Below are 23,765 nucleotides of genomic sequence, written 5' to 3' on the forward strand. Positions count from 1 at the left end.
GTTCCAATAAACCAGTCAACCTTCTTGCGAAAAGTGTGGCATAAACTCTATCACAATTTCTGTACCAGTAAAATGATGACTTTGGTGAAAATAAGTTCTTATCCTGAAATCTCGACCCGAAAATATCTAAAGAATTTTTTTGGAATACTCAAATCTCTCGCTAAATTATTACGTTCACACACCTTGTGTGAAGAGTTGGGGTTCATCAGACGTTGCAGGTTGAAAACAAACCCTATCATAATTATATTGACTTCAGATTCACATGAAACTGTATCAAGAGTTTCTATGGAGTAGGTGCAGGTACCTCAGGTCCATGGACAATAGCTCTTACAGCAGATTGAATGTTCGGATAAGAAATTTCTTTTATTTCGCGCACTGTATATAACCTTGCACGTTACATGAGCAAAATAAGCAGTCAATTTCGTGGTTTCTAGGATCACACCCAGGTTATTAAAATTCCAAAGGCACAGACTTTTTTCTACTATTATTCTATTGTCTCAACTCTTTGACACAAACAATGCAGACTTTTATATGAAGTCCATTAGTCTTAATGCACAAATTTTATTCCAAAATACACATAATCAGTTTTTTTTTTTTCTGTAATGTTTTGCCTTTGTTTCCTTACAACAAATTTACCACAACTATCACAGGATACGCCTGGGTCATTTACAAAACTTTTTGCTGCTATAGAGTAGAATAATTAATATTGGAAAGAAAAAAAAATGTCAAATTGCACGCACAGACGAATGCTATCCAGAAATGACAAAACATGCGACATATTAACCGCTTATATACAAACGTTGTACTTCTCGTGGGTTCTAAAACTATCGATAAAACTCTCACGCGGCGTTCGGTCTAGAAAAACCCATAATCGGTGGTTACCGACATTTTAAGCATAACAAAATGTGACCTAATTTCATTTGTTTGTTTTGGAATTTCGCACAAAGCTACTCGAGGGCTATCTGTGCTAGCCGTTCCTAATTTAGCAGTGTAAGACTAGAGGGAAGGCAGCTAGTCATCACCACCCACCGCCAACTCTTGGGCTACTCTTTTACCAACGAATAGTGGGATTGACCGTCACATTATAACGCCCCCACGGCTGGGAGGACGAGCATGTTTAGCGCGACGCGGGCGCGAACCCGCGACCCTCGGATTGCGAGTCGCACGCCTTACGCGCTTCGCCATGCCAGGCCAACCTAATTTCACTGAAAATGATTCACTTGTGTAAAAGTATGTTTTCTTAAAGCTAAGCCACATTGGGTTATTTACCGAGTCCACAGAGGGAATCGAACCCTGATTTTGGTTGTAAATTCGTAGACTTACCGCATACCAGCGTGGACGTTTCTTGAAGTACATAAGTGATATCAAAATTTCGTTTTGCTCTCTTAGCTTCTGCAATAAAGTAATAGTTTTAGAAATGTGATAAAACACTGGAAAATACGATTAACACTGACGTGAAATATTCGATAACGTTTGGCACTCGAAAACAACGTGTTCGTTCATATTCATTAGTTCCTTGGTGCTTTTAGACCTCCAGCGGAGGTAAATAGATCGAAAGCTACCTATTGTGTAACGTTTACACTAAAGAACAAATCTTTATTTTTGGTATGAGGTAAGTAGCTTTTCCAACTAAAATGCTACCTTAGTATGAGGGATTGGTTTGTTTGTTTGTTTTATAATTTCGCCCAAAGCTACACGAGAGCTATCTGCGCTAGCCGTCCCTAATTTTGCAGTGTAAGACTAGATGGAAAGTAGCTAGTCATCATCACCCACCGCAAATTCTTGGGTTACTCTTTTACCAACGAATAGTGGGATTGACCGTAACTTTTGAACGCCCCCACGGCTGAAAGGGCGAGCATGTTCGAGTGCCTTAACCACCTGGTTATGCAGGGCCCTAGTATGAAAGGAAAAATAAAACTACCAACAAGTTGTAAAAGAATAAGTTCAGAACTTAAACTAGAAATAAATATATAATAAACCACTCTGTAAATATGATGTTTAGGCAAAGTAAAAATAATTATTATGAAAACAAAATAAAGGTTTTTAATCCTATTTCTTCGCTTCCATAAATATTATTTGTAAATAGTCAATAATACTTGGTTAAGTTTACTGCTGTTTTCACTGCATACGACAAGAAGATTATTATGTATTTTGTAATGTGTCAAATCATCGTTATTTTTACTTGTCTGATGATGACATATGTAGAAGGTCCAAACGATGCATAGCCTATTTATATACAAGTGTGTATTTCTCTGTAACTTATAAACATTTCAGAAATTGTCAACAACGTATTGCAATAATCTATAGATTTCCTAATAATATTTTATTATTGTTACACGTTTTATCTTGAAATGGTACATTTATGATAAAACTACATTAAAGAAACGAAAATGTAATTAAAATGTTAGATATGATTAATTAATTAATAACTGTGTTATTATGAATTCTTACTGTCTAATTTTTATCTTTACTTTTAGTAAGTGCCATCTGTTAAAAGTATAGATAAGTATTAAAAAATCTATATTTAAAATTATTTCAAATGATAATCGATAATCCATTACTATTTTGAAACTTACTCACTGAACAGAACAAAATAACAATAACACTGGGATGGTGGGATATTTTGCAGACTTTATCGGCACATTTGTACTTTGAAGAATGTAGTTTAATTTTAATTCACCTTTATTTGTATGTGTTATGCTTTTCAAAATAAATCTATATAAAATAAATTGATTTGTGAAAGTCTTGGTCTGCAAAGTAGCTCTGCACAATATCTTAACCATATTTTATATTTCTACCATCAAGATTACCTCAATGATACGTGTGCCGTATATACAAATAAGAAGTAATTCTGTGTGATTTTGAAACAGCCCAGATATGTTGTACTTTTTAAATTTAAATTAAATCTGTGTAGTTGTTAACACAGATCTCGCGACCTACACGCGTTTCAAATTTTATAAATGGTCACATGTGATTTGTTGGTTTAAATTTTATTTGATCGTGTATATTACAATAAGAGTAGATAAGAATAAATAAACTGTTATCAGAAGTATGAGAAGTATAGATAAAATAACTAACACCAAATGTAATCTAACGTTTCGAAACTGTTCTAACAATGAACCACGTATTTATTTCAGTAAACTGTCTAACTTTATTGTTATATTTCAGTCGTTAATGTTTTAACTCCTTCAAGAAGGAACTCTGTCGTGGAAGTGAATAAATAAAAATATAAAAAGAAGTTACAACAGTTTCATATAAGTTCTTTGTGTGTGAGGAAAACAGATAAGGAATTTTTATTAAACTGTATCGTAACTTTTGAAATTATACAAATTCTTAAGCTTAAAGTGTTAAAATTTGTAGTAATTTTTCATTTACCATCAGCTAATATATAAAATAATATCAACTGCATATTAAGAAAAAAAAACTCCAGCCTAAGCACGTTATCCTTTCATTACTTAACTTTTTAAAATATATGTATGGTTAAAATATGGTTATATATATGTATGGTTAAAATATGGTTATATATATGTATGGTTTAAAATGTAGATTTCATATAATCTACTAACTGTAGAATTAAATTAAATATCACCTGTTCTTATGTTATTTTTACAAGTTGCAGATATCTTGTGGTCCACATGGAAGATGTTGTACTAATATGTTTACTGTATCATACATCAATATCTTCTTTGTCCTAATGACTGAAGATTACAAATTTCATCGAAGCTAAGTCAAAATATAATAAATATTATTCCAGAAGTAGAAATATTTTCGCTTTGTGAGCACTAGATGGCAGTAAACAATTAACGTACTTTTTCTAGTAAAAATGGTATCGTCAGCGAGGATAACATTTTACGCAGAATCGCTTGGATTATTCGCTCTATCTGAATAAAGTTTCAAAAACACGAATTTTTACGCAAGCCTTATTTAGAAACTATGATGGTAAATATGACTGTCGTGTTAGGTTAGCTGTTGTTTTCTGTTGTTGTTTATTTCTTTGTTTGTGTGTGAGCGTGAAATGGCAAACTTATTGATCTGTATACAAACTACGTCAGTATTTGGTTCCAGGAAAGACTGTGTGATAATTTCGTTTTTTTGTTTTTCCTTCATTTAACCAAAGATTTAAAACCTTTATTTGTTTTCCTTCTCGATCCATACGTTAATTTTGTTCCTTAAAATTATTTTTTAGCGAGTTATTTGTATTTATGAATGAGAAAAAACAATTAAAACAAATTCAACAGCATAAATATTGACAGAAGAGAATAATCACCGACTATAGCCTAGACTTCTTTCAGTTGTGTTACACGTTTTAGTTTCATGGAAAACCGCTTTAATGCCTTTACCGAACGCTATTCGGTGTTTTACGCAGATGGAACATCACAGAGCTGTTCGACAGACCAGAGTATAATAGTGTGTGGCTAATAAACATAAGAAAAGTGAAAACTTTTAATATTAAAGCAAATACTGGCTCAACTACTTTATTTTATAATATAACTTTTAACATACATCTAGTAGGTGAATAAGAATAGGTTAACACTAGTATTTCAGTGAGCAGTGTCGCTTTTGGTGACCTCAGACTAAAGAGAAGGAAAAGATATGAGCAATGAATTTTTTGCAGATTAAGTCTTTACAGGTAAAATAGTTTTTCAACAAATTTATATTTTGGTAAATATTTGATATTTAGAATCATTCAGAGCAGTATAGTAATAATTTACTATCAGTAGTGTAAAGCAATGTATGTTAATTCTTTAATCTGAAAGGTTATGTAACAATGCGAGCTTTCCTAAATACCAAAATACATGAAGTTTAGTAGTTTCTCTGTTAAGCAATATATTATATGGGTGTCATACTTTTGATAACTTGTGAATATCAAAGAATGTTTACGTAGTTAGTTGTGTACGTTCATTTTTGATTATTAATTATCCTGTAATTTTCTTACTGTGAATCATATACAGTTTCGTACAATACCATTCGAAACAAAATCTTATCAGCTTTATATCTACCTTATTAAACTCTTTATTTATCTCTATAACGTTAAGAAAGATAGCAAAGCTTGGAAAATAGGCACTCATTAGATGCAGTTCACCCTAATCCAAATAACATCAACATGTTTCTCCCATTAGTTCAATATTTAAACTAATAATGTGTGTGTGTGTGTGTGTGTGTGTCAGATTCAATTTTACTAAACACTGAACAGTTAAACATTTTTCATAAACCTTAATAGTATTGGATATAGTTCAATATTGTTTCCTTCAAAGTGCTGTAAAATATTGAAGTTAATATGGGTTAAATTGTATTATTGATTTTTATTCCCGACCAAATAGGCTTAGGATGATATTTCTTTGGCAATGCTATATGCTACAATAATATAGCAGTATGTTAACTTGTAGAACCCACCAAGATCTTGAATAAAAATAACGTGATAAAGTTACGAAACTATGTGTATGTATTTTCGCTTTGCTTTTTAAATACTGATTATACATTGGCAGATGGTACATGCAAGACAGTAGTTGCAAATGCAAATCGATAAAACGGTCGAGAAATTTGTAGTATGCGGTTGGTATACCATTATTTACACAAAGTTTAACAGTTACGAAAAATTCGTAGGGAGACAAAATAACCCTGGAGGTAAAAAATTTAATGGGTAAAGACGACAAAAAATGTGACGCCGAAAAAAACAGCATCTCAGCTCGAGAGAAATACAAACGATTTGTTGGCTTCTAGTAATTCTGAAGATAAGAGGGAGATGGTTAAAGAGATGCCAAAAACAGTCTCTCAAGAATTTAATGATTCGAAAACAATCACATGTCTCACTAGCAACTTAGAAATGTTTACTTAGCAACGAATAAGGATGTACTTAACCTAGCTGGTTTAGCACTAATGCTTTCATCCAAACACTGGATGAATTTGACAGACGGTATCCACAACAAATGTAAAGAGTTGAATGGCCTTAAAGAATTCCCGACGAAGAAATAGGAGGGGAACTAACAAAAATGGAGAACCTAATCCATTTAGAAATAAATATGAAAGGCTTAGAGTATTCCTGAGGCTGGTGTGCATGGGTATTACAAGTATCAATAGAATTGAGCAAAGGAAACAAATGATGAAACCAAAGTTATTAACAAAAAAGGCGAAACATCAAAGGGAGACCAAGTGCAGAATTCGCATCAAGATAACAATGAATTAGAAAAAGAGTTTTTTTAAAAAAAACTGTGATTTAGTGCTTAACTGACCGACCCTGTTTTATTATACGTGTTGCTGTGATGAGCTCCAACTGACAGAAAACAGCAAACTTACCAGTTTCAACTGCACTGGGCACTGGAGTTTATTAGAATTGTAGTGAGGATTATCTCCGTTTTAAGCCTCGCTTTCTCTGCATTTTTAATATTGGTTTGGTTTGAATTTCGCGCAAAACTACAAGAAGACTACACGCCCCCACGGCTGAGAAAGCAAGCATGATTGGTGGGATGGAGAATTGCTTTTAACATTGATCATTTGAATTTTTAACATCCAGATATAACTCTTAACTGCTGAGTTGTTTACTCTTTTTACTTTAATTAACACTGAACAGACGTCCGTCATCAACTGATACTGTCAAGATTATTTGCTTTTTTCATCAGGAATGGCTTTATGATTCTAAGTTCGTCTAACTTGAAAATTCGTAACTCTTTTCTCTTACGATCCTTTCATGTTGACATATATCTTAATGCATATTGCACAATGTGGGATTGTGCAATATTTGCACTTATAAGGAGGTATGAAATTGTTAACTTGGATTCAAAGTGGATCGTGAAGAAATATATTTGCTTTCGCAAAACGCCTTTATAGGCTGGTCAAGAGTAAGTGGACGGTGTGCTTACAAGAGATTCACACGAGAAAAGTTCAGGAGTGGCCAGGGTCAGGGCGCTTGATTCGTAATCTGAGGATGGCGGTTTCGAATCCCCATCACACCAAACATGCTCGCTCTTTCAACCGTGTGGGCGTTCTAAAGTTACGGTCAATTCCACTATTCGTTGGTAAAAGAGTAGTCCCAAAATTGCCGGTGGGTGGTGATGCCTAGCTGCCTTCCACCTAGTCTTACACTACAAAATTATGGACGGCTAGCGCAGATAGCCCTCGTGTAGCTTTGGACGAAATTCTAAAACAAATACTTATCACAGGAAGGCCTGCTACATGTAACAACTATAATAAAAAATAATAACAAACAACGAATAAATCAAATAAAAACAACAGCATGTTTTTGATGTTTTTTATTTGGTTTATTCCTTTTTTGGTATTATTTTTATTATATTTAAAGAAGACTTGCGTTTGATAAAGTTGATAATACCAACATCACATGCCTTTCCAGTTAATTAAAATATAACAGGTTAATCTATATCTAAATTATTGATTTAGATTGAGGAAGTCAAACCAACATGGAAACGTACATTACTGCACGATTGGAATGAATATATACTACATTTATTACTATCATTTACACTTCACTGAACTATTAAGGTTTATTTGCGCCACTAATGAAATTAAAACCTACTTTCTAAATCTTAACCCCATCACTGTAAAAATACATAACATATAAACTAGTTTCGCGTAACATTTCTACACTCCTAGTGTAGATTTATTGTTTATCCTACAAATAGCTTTATGAACTGTAAGTGTTGAATAGTACTTAAATGTTAGGGTTTGTTTCTTTGAAAAAAAAATAGCTACATAATATACTATCTATAAGTGTAAGGGAAGGGGAACACTATCGTAAAAACACACTTACATGCTATTTAAATGATCAACGTTGATGTATTGAAATTGAGTTACGTATCTGATGCGTCAGAAGTACAGATCTGACGTTCATTATCAGACATGCTGAGAGTGAATTATTGAATGTGGAGCATGCGAATAATAACGTATAAAACCGTAAATTGCATTTGACGTTGCGATCAATAAAATACTCATCTTTTACGAGCTGTACTATACTTATATAAAAAGTGAGTTGTGCTTAATGCCTTTATTGCATTGCTGACACTAAAGAAATAACTTTTTTTCTTTAATTTCGGACAAAGCTACTCGAGGGCTATCTGTGCTAGCCGTCCCTAATTTATCAGTGTAAGACTAGAGGGAAGGCAGCTAGTCATCACCACCCACCGCCAACTCTTGGGCTACTCTTTTACCAACGAATAGTGGGATTGACCGTAAAATAATAACGCCACCACAGCTGAAAGAGCGAGCATGTTTGGCACGACAGGGGTGCTAACACGCGACCCTCAGATTACCAGTCGCACGCCTTATCGCGCTTGGCCATGCCTGGCCAAAAAAAATAAGAATGTACTATCTGTCCCTGTGTTGTGTGTTGTACGCCTTTCAAACAGGGCAAAATTTACAAGAACGAACCAGGCTGAAACAAATTTAAATTATTCCATAAATGTAACGATTTTGCTTTAACATAATTTAATTTAATTAGTTAGAAAAATTAAGGAAACGCCTGAAATGCACGAAAAAGGCTAATAAACATATTGTTTGTTTGTTTGAAGTTAAACACGAAGCTACACAGTGGTGGGCACATCAGGGGTATCGAAATCCGATTTATAATATTGTAAGTCAGTAGTCACACTGTTGTGTTACTGGGAGGCGTCTCTTCTACAGAACAAATATCAAAACATTGAAAAATAAATTATAATATACATCACTACTTCTAGTTACATTTTAAAGTGTTTGAAGTTCAAGCAGCGAATAATTCTTGTATTCATCGCTTTTAACGAAACACGATCATCATTTAAGTGTAAATAAATTATTTTTATCTAATATTATTTCACGAAACTTAGGGTTTAACCTGAAAATTATTAAAGATGAAAGTTTAAAGCTACGATCCACTTATGTACTCCAGTGTGTCAAAAGTCTCAGGTTCTCTAATGTGGGCTTTAGGGATAAACCATCCCTCGGGAAGATGGAGGGCAGTTGCTCCATTTCCGATTCATATGCTTGTTCATCGTAGAACCATTTCGCTTAAAATATGTATCTTATTAATCTGGACATACTTGAATCTTAATGATATATTGCATCTACATACGCAGGTAAGAGGGCTTACAGCTTCCGAAGGAGCCACGAAACGGCCTATTATAACGTTACAAGGTTTTTTGAAAATAGCGTGGAAATATCATAGCTCTGTATCATTATACATATTGTAACTATCCTTCAAGTCACATTAAACAGTCAAAATTAATGTAAGTCTGATTTTATACGTATAAAAATGAGGTTAACTACTAATTTATTTTTATTCGTGTTGTGCTTCATTAAACAAAATATATTTCATAAATATTTTACATTGAGTCAATGTTATCGTCCTCTAGTGGGTCAACAGTAAGTTTACGGACTTACAACGCTAAACTTTGTGATTCGAAACCTCGTGGTGGCTAAAGCGCAAATAGACTATTGTGTAGCTTTGCGCTAAAATTAACAAAATAAAGATGTCTGTGGAGCACTTATATTAAAATAAAGTTACTCTCCCATAAATTTAGTCACATCAAAAACTAAGATGAAAAAAGTTTAAAATGGTCAAGTACATAAGGTCTTATTTAGATGACCATTTTAAACCGTTTTAAATGAAATTGAATATATTTGAATGTATCTGATGGTTAGAACTAGCAGTTTGTTATCAGTTTCGCTATATGGGTCAACTTCTACAGCAATATTGCACTCTAGAACACCATGTAGTGCTTTCGGAGTCAATTTCTGGAGTAATATTGCTTTCTGAAACATGTCGTAGTGCTGATGCACTACCTAAAGATTCACATAGGTGATAACATTGCTTTAAATCTGCACAGTTATGCAACCAGTAATAATAAACAAATATAAGAAATTAGTAAACACTACAAATACGTGTATAGGATCATCTTCATGTATTGAGAACATTTGCGTGAATTTTCCATTGAAGTTCACAGAGTGAAGTTTCACACTTTTGATAACACATCATACCTTTCAAAGTTTTTAGTTTTATACCCCAGTAAAGGGTAATTGGAAATTGAGAATGATTTTATATTTGGCCTTTCACTGAACTTCCTTCCTATTGATGGCCGACGAATGATATCCTATTACATATTCCATCAGATGTTTTATTGGATATTCATAAAGAATCCTGTATTAGGTTTCCGCTAAACTTGTTTTCTATTGGTTCTGATTAATAATCACCTGTTATATATTTCAGTAAATGTGCTTTATAATGGTAAGCGATGAATAATTCTCTAATAGATATTTCACTAAACTCAAATTTGATTGTGGAAGAAATTACAGGGAATAAGTAATATTCTAATAAATATTAGGGCAGTCTAGTTTCCCATTATTGTTTACACATAGTTTATGTGTTAGCAACCCGACACTACCACTTGCACATTTATTACACACTGTTTGTACCCGTTCTGAAGATTTTTCTTAATAAATGTATAATTTCCAGTATTTATAGAACTTATAGATATCAAATTAGAAAGAATGACTTGATCAATGCTTGGATCAAGGACAGTGTGCTTTGTTATATCAAATCAGACTTCTGTATCCACATAGGGTCAAATTGCCTAATGGTCCTCAAACGTGAGTTTCTTGGTAGGTTTATACAGTATTGCATGTTCATTATTCCTCTACTGGTAGGTGTTTATGATGTTGGTCGTATATTTAAAATTATTATCCAGTTTCTTAAACACAAACTCCTGATCAGCACGTGCGTCTCTAATCATATGTTATAGTCTGTTAGAATCTTTTGTACTTTTATACTGTATGCATCATACATTTTCACGAAGTCTATAACGCTATTGAAGGAAATGGTACCCCACAGTTTCATTAGCTCCCCCACGCACAGTTTGTTTTATAACTGTTGTACTTTGTTAGTGGTACTGTCTAGTTTTATTCTTTAAATGATGTCATTGATTACTACCAACAGCTCAAATATTAGCTCATTGGTAAACATTACCCTCTGCTAGGCCTGGTTCTCTCACTGTTTAATTAGTGAATACCCTCTGTTAGGCCTGTTTCTCCAAATGTTTCATAAATAAACAAATACCCTCTGTCGGGCCTGCTTCTTCCACTGTTTTAATGGAAAAGAACACACTCGGTTTGCCCTCTTTTTTCCATTGTTTCATTGGTAAACATTGCCTTCTATCGTGCCTGTTCCTTCTACTGTTTCATTGTAAATACTACTCTTCGAAGGGTCAGCTCTTCCCACTGTTTCGTTTCCTTTATCTATTTCAGCCTTTTATTTTAGTTGCCTCTTCTCAGAAAGGTTTCCATTTAGTTGCATATTTATTGTAACTTCACTGAGACATATCATTTCTTACTACCCTTTAGATTACTTGGACGCTCTCCTATCTTGCAGGAAGTACATAATGGTATGATTGGTGGTACTCATAGTGTCCGAGTTTTCTTCTTTAATTGGGTTTGTTATTAACAGTATGAACTTACTAAACCTATATTATTGACTTATCCATGTAGTTTAGTTTCAACCGGTCTACCTGGAATAATCTTCACCGTGTGAAGTCTCAGCTGTTACACGTTTCTCATGAACCATTTCCTTACTGGCTCTCCTTATATGGTGAGGCAGTTTCCGATTAGTCAGATTACAGATAGTCCCACACTAAGACATCAGAACAGTTGTTCTACAGCATTGTCAGCAACTATGTTAAGAATGGAGTGGCTATCATGTGCTGTAAACTATTTATATTGAATACTGTGTGCAGTTTCTCACATATTTCCAAATACAAACACATTACATACGTAAAATATTTTTTTCTGGATGCAAGTTAATGTGTAGTAGAATAAATTACGCTCTGTATTTAAGTTTATTACAACAACTATTTCAGCTGATTCTAACACTAAGGTTAAACCACCTAGAACGTTACGTGTAAAAATGTGGATACTCGTCACCACCACCATAACAGAAATCAAAAGACAATTCAATATATTTCAGTTCAGAAACAGACTGGTTTTTTATATATCTCTAAAACATTAGTTGGATTTTCGAGTCAAAATATTTAATACATTGAAAACAAAAAGAAACTGCCATGATAATTATAACTGAACATTGTCAACGGTTTTTGCATCTTTCACGTGATAACATTTAATTATCACACCCGCCGCCAGGTGAGTAACGAATTAAAGTTTTTATAACTATCAACAACAATATCTCGATAATCAATAAACATGTTGCTTTGTTTGTTTTATTTTTATTAATGACTTTCACACGTCTTCTATTACATTATATACAAAATCGCTGGTAACATATAACACCTTAATCTTTATATTACGATTTTTTCAAAAAGCCGTACCAACAGTTACCCTCTCAAACCCATTACAGATCGTTATTTCTTCAGCAGTCATTGTTATGCATTCCGGAATATGTTTCTAAAAATGTTGTTTATTTTGCTTGTAATTTATGCAAGTCTAATGGTTTTGATAATCTAAATCAAAAATATTTCCATGATATTTCAGAGTTGTTACACAGACGTTTTCGAACACAACTTTTCTAGCGAAAACTACAGATAAAAATATTTATGCCTCTCCCTCAAAAGTGTAAGGCATAGTGCATTTCCTATTTCTTCTTTCGAACAAATATAATTTACGGCACTATTTCATTTCTTAGCCTGTCATCTTAAAACTCGGGGATACCTTGATCTAATACACTTACATGCTTTTAATGTTTTTGACTTAGGCCTCCGCTCTGATCTTAGGGAATGAAAAGTCACATGTTGAAACATATTTGGCCTGTTGTTCTCTATTATTACCAATCCAGATGAAATAGGTATATATTTATACCTTTTTTTTGCAATTTTACAGGGGTTAAAGGTTAAAACAAAGTTACGAATTTTGATCTATCCATTCCTCTATATTTCAATCATGACATGTACTATAGTTTATTTCGGACGAGTTTCCAATATATTAGATTACGTATTACTATTTAAAATAGCCTGAAACTGAGTTAAATTTAAATTTAGAAGTTAACTAACTGTCGAGATGCATTAAATTTATTATGTTTGCTAACAAGATTGAAACACAAATACAAATTATAATAACGGTTATTACAAATAGTTAATACAAACCGTAATTTATTTACAAACGTTTTACAAATAATATAAAGTCTCCTTTCAAACCTGGAAATTTCTTGATATCTTATCGAGGGTTCACAATGAGCGAATTAATTTCGAGTTGATATTGGTACAGTTCACTTAATAATGGAATTAGCTAAACGTCGAGTATTTCACAGCAGAAGTTATATAATATTTTCGTAGAAATACTAATCTCCGAAGTTAATTCACTAAAGTTAAACGGTTTATAATGTTCGAAATCTGTAAACGTGCCTGATAAAATATCATGTAATTTCCCGCTTAGTAAGCGTTAATCACCGTTATAGGTTCCAAGATCTATAGTACGCGTATACTAACTGTAGTAAACCAACAATATTGTACTGTCTCTCCGCAGGTTGAGATGGCTACCTTTTATAATCATTAAGCGAGATTCTCGAAATTTCAGTTGGCAACAATACTGGCCTTTAACACATGTACTTACGCTGTCGATTCTTACGCTCGAGAATCTCCTACAAATTAAGGGAATTTCACATTGCAAATATACAGTACAAGTTTTCAAATCTATATTTATTTAACTAAAACAAACATCAATATTAAACCAAAGTTCACAACATTAAATTAATTACAATCGATGTAGACGATACTTCAAATATAATAACGCTCGGAGAGTAAAACAGACATTCAGGTGTTGTGCCCTTCTTTTGATTTTGTAGGAGCCAATAAAAAGTGCAATGTCTGTATTAAGGAGTTCTCAACCTAAAACCATTGTCTGCATACGTAAACATTACAAGAAATTGTTATTAATAGTGTCTTGGTACACACAATGTGTGAAATTGTTTACGCCAAGTCGAATAATAATTCCTGTTTACCCAATAACTACATTTACAGTTTTTGTCATTGTGAATAAGTCTTTTTTTTACTCAAAACTTTTGTCCTGTGTATTTTATGTTTGTTTGTTAAGAATAAAGCACAAAGACACACAATGGGCTATCTGTGCTCTGCCCGCCAGGGGTATCAAAACCCTGTTTCTAGCGATGCGAGTTCGCAGACGTACCGCTGTGCCGCTGAGAGGCTTTATATATTTCTAAGGTTACAGTTTAGTATTCTCAAACATATTTTTCTCACAAAAAACATTAAATTTGATATAATGTTATAATGTCTATCCCAGTGGAAAAAAGAAGTTGTAATATATGTTCTTTTATCCTGGCTTGAATATCATTCGCAGAATCTTATTGAATAATGTGGATAGAGGAAGGCAAATGAATTTGGCACTTTGACTCCTTAAAATATTATCGCAACTCACTATTCCATCAATAAAAGGCGGCACAGGAATTATGGGTAAGTGCTGCAATAGATGTTTTCCCTGTAGGTAATTATTTCACTATTAAATGGGCTGTGTTCAGATAGCTGTGTAGGTTGATTGTTGGCTGTTTGTAGTTAAGCAAAATTCTACGCAATGGGCTATCTGTGTTCTGCTTATCACGAGTATCAAAACCTGGTTCCTGCAAGTCCGCAGACATAACGATGTATTACTGGAAGGATCTTAAATGAGTAAACTAAATTTAATATAATTGCAACATATGCGTCTTTCAGTTAAGATAAAAATTCCACTGTTTTCAAAATTCTAAATCTAAATAATGAAAAAAAAAACTTAAATTTTATTCGCATGCATATTTTTAACAACCCTGTCAACAATTGATTTTAAGAGAATATTTGTTTAAGTCCAAATAAACGAAACTTTTTATCGTAAGAGAAGAAATCCTGATGGAGGACACTTACAGGAATTAAAACGCTATTATTTATTCATGTGTCCTTTACTAACTGGAAATTGAAACTAAAATATTACTGCTAAACAATTTTGCAAATTACATGGATAGGGCGAATTGCGATTATCACAAACACTTAAAAAAAAACGCAATTTATAAAATTACCTCTGACACGTCCACTGTAGAAAGTAAACATCGATATTAACATTAGTCACGTTTAGACACCGCACGTAGGAGGTGACTGTGAAGGTTGGAAAACAGAAAAAAACAAAAAACATATTATTGATTAAGATAAACCTTGAACAGACTGCAAGGATTTTGTGATTTTTTTATCACGTGTTTGTTTTATAAAATACAAGATTAGATCGTGATAAACAGTCATAGAAAAGTTTGCTGATCTGATCTTAACAGAATTACGATTGTGGCTTGTAGCACACAATAGTTCGCAAACTCACCCGTTACGTTATTGTCATATATCATTTTTCCCCACTGATGCCCATGTTTACTGAAAAGCACAATATGCTCTTCCAAGTTGAGAAGAATAGGTAGAATATCCGAACGATTTATAACGTATGACATATCGAAAAGAAAAAATAATAATATTGCAAAAGAGCTATGAAATAATAACCGAAAATGTAGGTTTAAAGTAAGTAATGGCACCTATTTTCTCTCTGGAAGTATAACAAAACTAGACAGTACTAAGTTTCCTAAGTAACTGATTGGATCTGGTTATGTTTGGATAAGTATCAGTTCTTGTACAACAAACATGATCTGGGGAAATAAGCGATTTTATCTCTCTTACTATGCTTTCTGTTATTTGCCTCATATGGTTAGTGATTTTAACGAATTTTTTAGCTGTGATTTTCAGTTCACTTATTAATTTGTGTGATATAGGTTAAAGACCTTAAAAGAAAGAGTGTAGTATATATAATTTTGAATTACAGACCACAGTAAAGACAACCAGCTAGCAACAGCTACGCCACAAGATATTTGTTTTGCTCTTTAAATTGAAGAATGGAATTGACTGTCAGTATTTATAACATTCCCATAGAGTAGTGTCATGTCTGGAGTCCCAGACGTTGCAATACTCAGCCCGACATATCCCGTAGCTCGGCCACACTAGAATAAAATATAATATTGTACTTATACTTTACTACGAAGATAATACTTGAATTTGTCAACAATTATCTTGAATCAGACAAACTTTCAAAAAGCTGCAACGTCCACTACTCTGAATGTATTCTAATATAAATGATGAAGACATTTCAAATGTTTATATTTATTAGGGAATTTGGCCCGCATGGCCAAGCGTGTTAAGGCATTCGACTCGTAATCCTAGGTTCGCGGGTTCGAATCCCGATCGCACCAAACATGCTTGCCCTTTCAGCGGTGGGGCGTTATAATGTACGATCAATCCCACTATTCGTTGGTAAAAGAGTAGCCCAAGAGTTGGCGGTGGGTGGTGATGATTAGCTGCCTTCCCTCTAGTTTTACACTGCTAAATTAGGGACGGCTAGCACAGATTGTTCTCGAGTAGCTTTGCGCGAAATTCAAAAACAAACAAACATTTATTAGAATTACCATGCGTAGCACCACAACGGTTGTTGCGACGCTAAATTTCAAGTTTGATGAAAATTGTTGTTTTCTTAATGAAAAGCTATGCAGTGGCTGTTTCTACCTCTACTCTGTCCATCGCAGATAATCTAAACCCCGGCTTTTAGCTTTACGAGTTCGTAAACTTTCCACCAACTCATAAGAGGATTCGTATAAATTTAACATACTTGTTTGTTTTTTTCGTATTAAAGCTTGCATTAGCGTAGTTAATCTTACGTTTAAATCAAGACTCTACGCCATCTTTTTATCGCGCGAAAATAAACTGCACTAAAATATAATATCGTGATGGTATTTGTTTTATAATTGGGTGTCATCCAATTCATCATAAAGTGCCACACAAATATAAAGCCTATAAAGTACAGAAAATTTTACTATGCCCAGTAGTAGTAATGTATTGTAGTCATTATGCCCAGGACTGAAATATCTCATTAGAATCGTGCAGAAATCAAAGTTCTGCTCTTCAAGAAAACTCCATCCGAGAAATTGCTGCAAAACTATTTTTAAGAACGTGTGTGCAGTATTTTAAATGGAGGAAATGAAATTGGTACTGTTAATTATAATACAGACAATGTTCAACTACAGAAAATACCAACGACTTTGCTACACAGATATAAATACTACTTAGAACAATAAGGTACACATTAGCATGTAGTAGTATCGGCGGAAGTTACATACTCGAAAATCTCTGCTAAGAAGGAAGGAATCGAAACAACGATTTTTATCTTTTGAAAATAGTGGAACATGTTATCATAGTTCTCACACTACGTAACACAAATTTTGTTCCTGGATAGTATGCGTTATTTCTTAATTGCTTATGTTGTAAGAGTACAAAAATGGACATTATTCCCTTCGAACTTTGCTTTTGTGACCTGGGTAGTGAAATTTAGAAATTAACCTATTTTATATGTAAAAACGGGTAAATTTGCACATTTTCATTTACATAAGGTCTGAATAAAACAACATATGAATCAAGATTTACATGTATTTATACTAAAATGAACAAAAATGTTTAGAAGTGAGTAGATTTTCGAGATTTGCGATTGTAATGTAAATCACTTTCACGTATCAGCCCCCAAATATAGTCTCCCATCATGTTTTCAATATACGCTGCTTGATAGCGGCGTTCAAAGTTCAGTATATCTTGGTGGAAACGTTAGCCTTGCTCCTCTGAGTATGCTCCCATATTCTCCTTGAATTTATCAAGATGAGCGTCAAAGATATGGACTTTCAGGAACATCCTGCAACCCATTTTGCCGTAGTTCTTCACAGAGCCTCAACCATTTCCACATAATTTTCGGCCTTGTGATTGCCCAAGAAGTCCCGAACCACTGCAACAAAGCTACCCCAAGCTTTTCTCCCCTTTTTACTGGGCTTCTTGGGGGAATTCTGTGCACTCCAGGATATTCTTTACTTGTGGTCCAACGAAGACACCAGCCTTGGCACAGCCTTGTCTCGAAGGTACTTGAAGGCTGCAGACACCTTATCAAGACCTGTAACAAATAGTTTCATAAGACCCAATTTTATGTCCAAAGGTGGGAATAACACCTTCTGGAGGTCCACTAGTGGCTCACACTTGACATTGTGCCTCTCCACAGATAACTCGGTCCGTTGTGGCCAGTGCTTCCTGTTGTAGCGCACTGCAGTGTCCCTGCTGTCCCAAAACCAAAGATAACAGGAAAACTTGGTAAAGCCTTATTGGAGACCCGTTAGGAATGCCACCATTTAGAAGTCTCCGATAACCTCCCAGCCATACTCATCATACTTCAAGGCTTCTAGCAAGGTCTTGATGCTGTTGTATTCCTCTTTGAGGTGCACCGAATGAGCCAGCTGAAGAGACGGATACTTATTACCGTTATGGAGCAGCACAGCTTTGAGGCTTCTGGATGAGCTATCAATGAAGAGGCACCACTCATTCGGATTACAGGCAATTCCAATTGCCTCGCACAGACCGGATACATTGTGGCAGAAGCAGAGCCCATCTTGACAAGTGAAGAAGCTTGAAACATGTCGGTGACGCTTCCTCTCGCTTGCGACTTGCACACTTTCATCTAACAAATCTCACATTCTAGAATGTTCTTTAAAATTCTTGTATGTTCGAGAAAATTTTCTATCAGCTACTCAGCACTGAACCTACTTGGAATGTTCTGAAAAATGGGTAAATTTGAAAATTTCATTACCCAGGTTACAAAAGCAAAGTTTGAAGAGAAAAATAGGTATTTTCCATTTACTTTTGGCATAAGCAACTGGTAAATAACACCTTCTGCCCAGGAAGAAGAAAAAGTAAAAATTTTGTTACATAGTGTTATATAACACCTATACAGAAGCATGGTAGAGGATGACTAACTGTTTGGAACTGCATCTCAACTAACGTTATCGATGATCTATGTAAAACTGGTGGTACCATGAAAGCCGACAGGTGCAGGCAGGTTCTTATCCACTACGTTATTCTCTCAGAAACATGAATATTTAACCAGAATTTTATTCACCAGAAAGACAATGGTCTTATGTAGAAAGTAATAGTCGTAAGACGATGTATTAACGGTTCAGTGACCAACTGAATACTTACGACTATATCTTGGCCTGCACACAATTCTGATTATGAACATTCTTGGGAGTGTATTGGTTTGTGATCTTGTTGAGCCGAAAAACGATCAGATCAACTTGTGAGAAGTAATGCAGAACATTTAGAATAGTATTCCGCTAAAATATATTGATAATATGACAATGAGGTGTAATGTTCTGCGTAACTCAAAGGATTCCCATACAAAGTAGTAGTAAATTATGCACCTTATACGCCTTTCCTTTACATTTTCTGTGATAATGTTTTGTGCTATTAAGTCGCCATGTAATTGTAATTATTCATTGTTTCACTGTTATATAACGTTAAGTGTCTCTATAGTTGCCTCATAGTGGCACAGCGGCATGCGTGCAGACGCACGCTGCAAGATTTCGATACTGGTGGGTGACAAAGCACAAATAGCCCACTGTGTTGCTTTGTGCTTGATTCCGAATAAACTCTAAAAGGTTATTTTTGTTGCTATAACATTTGCAACATAATTAACCTCAAAATATAATAAAAAACTACTAAACACACAACCATATCTTTCACTATTACACAATCGCACTTCGTGTTGACATTTAGTGTACAGGGTAGCCCGTAAGTCCCTACACATCCATATCGTATTATGTTATATTCAATTACGCATGTATTATAATTTTTTTTTTCAGAGAAATATGGCCAATGTAAGCCCATTTACACTTGAAGAGCGTATTGTGACAAGTACGTGGGTACATGAGCGCAAGAATACTAGTGACAGCCCATAAATACACTGGATACATAAGATATATGGATGGGTAGGGACTTACGGGCCGGCCCGGCATGGCCAAGCGTGTTAAGGCGTGCGACTCGTAATCTGAGGGTCACGGGTTCGCATCCCCATCGCGCCAAACATGCTCGCCCTTTCAGCCGTGGGGGCGTTATAATGTTATGGTAAATCCCACTATTCGTTGGTAAAAAGAGTAGCCCAAGAGTTAGCAGTGGGTGGTGATGACTAGCTGCCTTCCCTCTAGTCTTACACTGCTAAATTAGGGACAGCTAGCACAGATAGCCCTCGAGTAGCTTTGTGCGAAATTCCAAAACAAACAAACAAAGTTACGAGCCACCATGTAGACAGGTTACAGCTAACTGTAAGCAGATAACTGTGATGTATGCTAGGGTCTTTTTAAAAATAATTAGAAACTAATATTACATATCCCAACTTTCTTGACTAAGCTGTAAGGCGGAGAGTGAAAATATGAAAACCTTACCCATGATGATATGTTTTCCTTTTTAGTTCTACATAGTCAGTCTTTGACTAGTTTATGTTCTTAAAAAATCGAAGGTCTCTGATAAAAGTAACAGACCAAAATCTCAAAGTTGTAAGAAATATTACTTATAGGAAGAAAAAGTCTCGCACATCTTTGACTTTTTTTACTGTAATTTTTTTATCTGTCACCTTTCTGTTGTGCCGAACGGCTTTCACTCTCAGTTTTCACACTCGTATTAACAGCATTAACCTATTGTACCCGTCTTCATAATATCTTACATAACTTATGAAATTACACATTACTTCGTACACTTTGTTTTGTAGTTTATCTAATGATATAATCACATGGTTATACAACTTTAAAATATAACTTCTTCCATAAACTAAACTGATGTTACACCCAAATACAAATGACAGTCTGTTTAAGGGAAGTTTATTATAAAACAGAATTACAGACCCCCCCCCATTTTTTGTTGTTGTTTTTTAAAAGTAAAGAAATAAAGGTTCGTAATTATTTCCACTTCCACTTCTATTCCCGATTACGTGTCTTGCTATCCAGTAGAATAAAACACTTTTTATCCGCAACTATAAATTTCGTTCGATCTAGTGTTATCACGACTGTATTGCTTATGTAACAGTGGGAATTGACATTCATGATTTATATCTGCAAACTGGTTGTATTGGCAACGTAGTAGTTCTATTTGGCTTGTGCATGCTCCACGTAAAGAGTGCATTTATCGTGAATCACCTTCCGTATCGTGCCACTGTCTTGTCATTTGCAATCAATATCTGTGTTACTTTCTGCAAATAACTTCGAAGAAATTCCATCTAAGTAGAGTTTTTGCTTTATTTGAAAAGTGTTAAACTACGTTATTATTATATAATATAGAAATGCACCACAAAGAATTTCTTGGAAAAAACCTTTTAAGATAACGTATACCTTGAACCTCCTTTGAAAGCCTGCTAAAAATCTTTAACATTTACCTTTGAAATTTGTTTTTCTTTTTTTTGTGTTAAAATTACTCAGAGGGATCTTACACTGTTACGGTCAATCTCATTATTCGTTAGTAAAAAAGTATCTCAAAAGTTGCCGGTGGGTGGTGATGACTAGCTGCCTTCCCTCTGCTGTTACACTACTAAATTAAGGACGGATAGCACAGATATCCCTCCTGTAGCTTTGCGTGAAATTCTGAAACAAACGAACGAACAAACAATATTGTATAATTATTATTTTTATTTATTTTTTTAGTTTTTGGCCATAAACAAATGTAAAATTTTTAAAATTCCTTCTGATCACTGTTAGGTAAAAAACAAATTGAAATCATTTTTTTGGAATTTCTACTAATAAACAATGAAGACCTTCTAATCAGTTTCTTCAACTGATCAGCATAAAAAGGAACTATTTAAGACTGTCTTCAACCATTGTGGTTACATACAAATAAAGAAAGACTTTTAAAATACTTCTTTAAGTCTTCTATCTACATAAAAAATAAAGCCATCTTAATCGCACCTTCGGGATCTTAAGCTATGAAAAATAGAATATTTTAGAAGTCATTCTTTCAGGTCATTCATATGAAATACTTTAAACCATTATTTGAACCATGGTTACAAATAAAGCAAATTAAATATTTACTATTCCATCAGGACTTGAAGTTACTGATAGATATAATATAAAAAAAAAACTTTAAATTTTTACGGGTTTTCTGGCTATAAACCAATATACTTTTCTACGCCAGTATTGTAGCTTGTGTTAAAACAAAATACCAAATTTCATCAAGAGAGTTGATAACATACAGAAAAGATATACAAACCATGTTCCAAATTTTCTGTCTGCAAATAAACAAAATTTTCCAAGTCATGATGTTTGTCTTCCTACTTGTAGGAGAATTAAGTACACGTTATTTCACCAAGTAATTTTCCAATAGTTGAACCAGATGAAAACATATCCTGTCTCGTCAGGTTAGAAAATCCAGACCAAATAATATAAAAAAATTGCAGTTTCAAGAAATGGTTGCAGCCAAATTAGAGAGGTGACATATTTAAAACAAATGGACTTTCTTTTTGTTTAATACGGCTTAAGGCGAAGAAGATGGTTTGTTTTGTAATTAAGTACAAAGCTACACAATGAACAATCCGTGTTCTGCCTATAAAGGGTATCGAAATATGGTTGTTAACGTTAAGTCCACAGACATACCATTGTGCTGTTGGAGGCATGGTGGAAGATGGTTTTGTGTAGTAATTAGATATCTTCGTATACCCTTTTCTTTCGAAATTACTTAGTTCTTAAACTTAAATTAGAACTAGTTTTTAATCCAATATTGGGATTCTACTATAATATGAAGGTATAGATGTTAAGACGAGAATGAACAAGTTTTCTTTCCTAGTTGGTAACTCTACACCGTCACTGGCGAAACGAAATTCATTTTCCACCATTTTAACGAAATAAGTGTAAAACTTTTCACAACTAAAGTAACTATCTAGTTAATTCATGGTTTAACGTTAACTATTTTCAAGCGTTTATACTGTTTCTCTAATTCCTCCTTCTGTATCAAAGGCAGTCTTTGTTTTGTAAACAGCAGATCGGTCCTCGGCTTTATGGTCACAGCATTTTGACTCAGCTCGAAATAAAAACATGTCTTAAGTCGTACACAACTGTCAACAAGTAAATAAACTAAAAGCTTATAAACTCCGTGGTTGTTAGGATTAAAGCAGTTAAAATCATTTACTTCATGAGCGGTAGCTATAGCCTTAATCGTTTACTTAAGTTGAAAGAATACTCGCTTAGCGAGAGATTCTAGACTCGACAAAAATATAATTTGGCTAGATCATTTAGTTTAGAAATATTGTAATTATAAGAACGAAGAATGTATACCATGTCCTCTGTAAAAAGTATATACAGTCAGAGCTAGCCTTAAGGCAAGGCTAACAATATAGCCGCTTAAAGATCCTCGCCACGAGAGACATACAGAAGAAGTAACTGCTAAGTCCAAAACTCCTTGAGGCTGACCCATGAGATTAACGAACTTAACACATCGTTCTATTGAACAATTTCTAATGTTTTTTATTGGTGAATTTTCTAAAGAGCTCTGCACATTGTATCTTACCCAAGTTTCTACAGCGGTTAAGTTTGGTTTGTTTCGAATTTCGCGCAAAGCTACACGAGAGCTATCTGCGCTAGCCATCCCTACCCACCGCCAACTGTTAGGGCTAATCTTTTACCAACGAGTAGTGGGATTGACCGTCACATTATAACGCCCGCACAGCTGAAAGGGCGAGCATGTTTGGTGTGACGGGGATTCGAACCCGCGACCCTCGAAATACGCGTCGAGTACCTTAACCACCTGGCCATGCCGGACCTCAGTGGTTATAAGCAACATTTTATATATTTCATATATGTTCATAGTTTTCTAATTATAAATTTAACTGATGTTTCCTTCAGGTATCAGATGAATTTATAATTAGGAAACTATGAACATATATGAAATATATAAAATGTTGCTTATAACCACTGAGGCCCGGCATGGCCA

The sequence above is a fragment of the Tachypleus tridentatus genome, chromosome 2 (genome assembly GCF_004210375.1).
Source record: "Tachypleus tridentatus isolate NWPU-2018 chromosome 2, ASM421037v1, whole genome shotgun sequence".
In the NCBI taxonomy this organism is placed as follows: Eukaryota; Metazoa; Arthropoda; class Merostomata; order Xiphosura; family Limulidae; genus Tachypleus; species Tachypleus tridentatus.